Here is a 5,005-nt window from a genome sequence, read left to right on the forward strand (position 1 = left end):
GAGTGGTGCGGCGTGACAAAATACTATAGAACTCATTATAATCAGTGATGTTGTCTACACCATAGATATATATACATATCTATGGTCTACACTGGATGCGGCGCGGCACGACACTACAAATCCCCGACAGAAAACTGCTGCTGCGTTCTATTTATGACGTATTGACACAAATTTCAAATGATTTTCAACGGCTGCTTTGTCGCGTCCAGTGTACTAGACAGACTTTAGTTGTTTTAGCGCAGACACTGTGTTATCGAGAAGAAACAAAGCAACCTCGGCGTCCGATCGCAGGCCTTCCGCTCCTTGAGTTCTCTCCAGCGCTGGAAAGCTGATCCGATATTTACACGGGTCCTACTTCTTAAAGGGGTCATATGATGCGATTTCAATTTTTCCTTTCTCTTTGGAGTGTTACAAGCTCTTGGTGCATAAAGAAGATCTGTAAAGTTGCAAAGACTAAAGTCTCAAATCCAAAGAGATATTCTTTATAAAAGTTAAGAGTCAGCCACGCCTACCTAAAACGGAAAGCTTTTTTGAAAAATCACTTACCCCACCTTTAACTGACGTCATCTCTTGTGAGTGTGCATGATTTTAAACATATCTCTTTGTGTACAACTTTTGTAATGAGGAAAGAAATTGCTAAGTTGCACCTTTTAAATGTAAATACCTTTTAAAATTAAACTTGTCTACATACCAGCGCTATTTGGAGTTGGATGACCAGTTTGAGCAAGAGAGAAGGGCAATGCGTGCAAGAGAAAAGGAGAGAGAAAAGAGAGAAAGAGAACTGGATAGAAAAGCCAGGGAACAAGCTGATCAATGTGAGTCTCTCTGAATAAAACCTTTCTCCCTTCTGCCCTCTCTCTGCCTGTCCAGACTGGTAACACATTGGCACGATCTATATAAATGTATGTTTTAAATATATGGCCTTGGTATTTTCTTTGTAGTGATGGCTTTGGAGGAGCAGAAAGCAAATCTGACACGAGAGCTAAACTCCATTAAACTCACACATAACAAGGTCTGTCACCTCTCAAGTGCATCTGTTTTAGTTTAGCTTTAGCTTGTTGGTTACTTTAAATTTCTCTTTCTAAATTAAAAAAATAAAAAATAATCTTTTAATATCCAGTTAGTACTGACACATCGAGATCTGCTGGAAAAGAAAAAGGAGTGGGAGAGCGAAGCCTTCACTTTCAGGTAACACACACTTCCCCTTATTGAGGTAATTGAAGCCCATATTGTGTTACATTTCTTGCTTAACAGCTTGTAATAAAGACTATAATTTCTTCTGCATTTGAGAAGTTAAAAATTACAGTGTTGTTATGTGTCAACGGGAAATTCACTTTGTTTGCAGGAATCATGTGCACAGCAAACATTCAGAAGCTGTTTCTACGCACGGTCAAACAGAAACCTCCAGCACTGAAGAGGTGGATTTATTTGTAATTCAGAGACAAACTAAGCTCTTTTCAAATATTACTTTGCATATATTTGCATTAATGCCTAGTATAGAACAATAAATATCTGTATTTTCACAACAGCATCTCTTTCCCTCCCCCTTCTTTCCACAGTATGATCCAAAAGCTGGCAGTGCCCCTGATTCCACTGCGTCAGAAATTACCGTTACCAACAACAGCAAAGTGACTGATGCTGAAGTTAACCATAATAATGATCAGTCCTTTATCAGTAACATCATAAGCTCCACCCCTGAGCTGGCTCATTTGAAGGACTTTGTTGAAACAAGGTACAGAAATTTATAAGGAGGGACCATAATATCTCATTGTTTTGTCCGAGACCAACTGTAGCAGTTTTGACAATGTTGAATATGAATACTGTATATGAAAATTCAGCTTTGCTATCACAGGAAAAATGTAATTTTTAAATATATTAAAATAGAAAACAGTTATTGGTTATCAAATACATAGTTGTTCTTTATACTGTATAGGTGCTTTAACCCTGTGCTTTTGTGGTGCTTTTTCTTTTTTCTTTTCTATTTTGAGAGAATTTAATGATATTAATATTTATGCAACAATTATGATAAAGTTTTTCCCATTAAAAATAAGAATTTTTTTTCTACAACATTTTGATAATGTTTTCCCCAATATTTTTATGTTACATACTTTTCAATTATGGCAGTATTTAAGGTAAAAATAGAGAAAAATTCAATTTTTGAAGGCAGATTAGTGCCATCTGGTGGGAGTAAAAAAAGGAAAAACATCTGCAATTCCGTGGTTTAGCCACTAGATTCCTATAGAGCTCTATATAAAAAGGCTTATAAATTCTCTAGTTGTTTTTAGACATAAATACTTATTTTTATTAAGTTGAGGATTAGGATTTATATTTAGACATTCTCAAAGACAACTTTTTGTAAAGGTTTAGATTTTTTTTGTTTGAAATGTTGGTTTGAAATGTCAGTTTTTGCATACATTTTACTACAGTCAAACCTGAACACAGAAAAAGACATTTTGTTACACACATCAAAAATGTAACAAAAATGAACAGGAATGCTTTGAGTGTGTGAATGAGTGTGTCTATTTTGCACTCTTGATATTTTAGAGTGTCACCTCTTCATTGCTGTGCACTTTTTTTCTGCATCATGAATGATTTGTAGATTGTACACAAAAAATTCTCAGCATTTTCGTATTTTTGCGTATTTCCCATTCATTTATTTCCAATGACTGTCATTTATGACCGCAAACAACACAAGTGTGACTATTTTTTTTTTTACAACCATTTAGCTTTTTCGAGTCCAAGATTTTTTTTTTTGTTTTTTGGGTCACATAGTGACTGCCATAAAAGTCATAGAGTTTCGTACCATTCCGATGAAGTAGAGATTTTTAACATTTCAAAACATTTTTTTTCCGGTCTAAAATGACCGAACAACACCAGAGGGTTAAGACTTAAGTAACTTCATATCAAAAGCTTTCTGATTTTCTTTTCTTTCTTTTTCTCCAGGAAGTGAGTGGGAGTTTGTATCTCTGTTAATGTGTGTAACATCCTGTTGATGTTCTTTTATTTGGTTTATTTTTAAGTCATGTTAGATGATTCATTGTCATTTTTTTTCCTTCACGGAAAAAAGGGAAGAAACACAATCTGAGTTATATTTGATGATATTTGATTGTATTTCCCTATACAAATAATGAATGTATTTCCCATAAAGGTGTTATATTTCTGTTGTCTTTTCTGTTGATCTGTCTCTCTGTCTCTCTCCAGCTCCCCTGTTTGTTCAAAGACAGCCACCTCTGAATTAAACTCCAGTTTGTTTGATGAAATGAAACAAGCCCATGAGGATAAGAGAGAGGTGGTTGAAGACCAGAAGGTGGAAGATGGAGAAAAAACAAAGGAGGAGGAAGAGATGGACAGTGACTCTGATTGCTTGGAGTGGGAGTTGAGGAATACAGACTCTGTGTTTTCAGAGTTATCTGAACTCAGCAGGGAATATGTGGAAAATGTTGACCAGGGGGCCAGTGTCAGAGGTACGATCATGTATTTAATTTGAATGTATGTGTGTTGCTTAGAATAAATTTACATTTCAATGAAGGAACAGGGAAAAGAAAAGCATAACATCAATATTAACCAAAAAAACAAAAATGTTTTCATTCAAATCGTATTACTTCAGGCTGCAACACCAGAGAAACTGATCTCCTACACTGTGCTAGTTTCATTTATCACTCCGCTGTCCCTTTCTTTTCATATAATAAAATAATTTCACCTCAAGCTAATATTTAATACATTTAATATTTAATACATATGTCATGTCCATTAAAATGTACAGTCAGCTGGCCATTTTTGTAAAATAAACCATTTCAGGATAATTTCAAGACCCCTTGTTTACTTTAATGGGTTTATTTAGCACTAATAACCAACTGATTATACATTATGCTTTACTTAATATAGATTCATCACAGTCTAAATAATGGCTGGCGTGTGTGCTTGAATCTTTGTGTTTTTGTTTTGTTTGCAGATAGCACAGGCCAGTTTGAGCAGATTCTTTCTCAATACGAAGAACTAAAACACACTCAGTAAGATAGAATACAGTTTTATATATCAATCTGTTTATTGTCAATGTTGAGTCTTGAATGAGCCTCTGATCATGACCCATATCAACCATTTAATTTGTCTTTTTGTCACTGTCTCAGTGAAATGGTGGATACTGCTCGTAAGGCTCTTATATCCCGTGTTGAGGAGCTGACCAATGAGAGATCTGCCCTGAATATGGAACTTGATTCTTGCCGTGAAACTATCAGCCGACTGGAAGGAAAAACCAAGGAGATGGAGGATGAAATCAAGCGGTAATATGACTTACAGATTTTCATGTAAAACCTGGAATTTACTCCAACTTATTTCAGTTTCAGCAGTTTACTAAATACTTTACTAAGTCGTTTTTATATAACGTTGGAAATGACAGTTTAAAGTCGAACTTGTATACATGAAATGACACTGCTTAGTATTTTCAGGAACAAAGAATGATGAACATTTCATAGGATTGAGATTAGGCACATTAAAATATGTACTCTAGCATTCAAACGTCTGGGATTGGTGTTGGTATTTGATCAAAAATACAGTAAAAACAGTCAAATTAGTCCAGTCTTCAGTGTCATGTGATTCTTCACAAATCATTCTAATATGCTCATTTGTTGCTCAAGAAACATTTCATATTATCATCATGTTGAAAACATTCATGATGAATTATATTTTTGTGGAAACAATGGTCATTTTTTTCATTCTTTGGTGAATAGAAAGTTTAAAAGAAACAATTTATTTTTAAACCGAAAAACTCTGTACCATTATAAATGTCTTTACTGTCACTTTTGAGCAGTTTAATGTGTCCTTGCTGATCTCAAAACAAACTTACTGAACCAAAGCTCTTGAATAGTAATTTTAATGGTTGAATAGTAACTTTTAATGGTTTAAATTAATAGGCAACAGTCTGTGTTTTGTTTGTTTGTTTATATATATATATATATATACATGTGTGTATGTGTGTGTGTGTATATATATATATATATATATATAT

General features: G+C 34.3%; 1 pseudogene; it reads left to right on the forward strand.

The window, feature by feature from the left end:
* LOC107744670 (C-Jun-amino-terminal kinase-interacting protein 4-like) overlaps positions 1 to 5,005 on the forward strand; it is a 23,012-nt pseudogene that overhangs the window by 3,441 nt on the left and 14,566 nt on the right.

The sequence above is a fragment of the Sinocyclocheilus rhinocerous genome, unplaced genomic scaffold (genome assembly GCF_001515625.1).
Source record: "Sinocyclocheilus rhinocerous isolate Xijiao unplaced genomic scaffold, SAMN03320098_v1.1 scaffold498, whole genome shotgun sequence".
NCBI lineage: Eukaryota > Metazoa > Chordata > Actinopteri > Cypriniformes > Cyprinidae > Sinocyclocheilus > Sinocyclocheilus rhinocerous.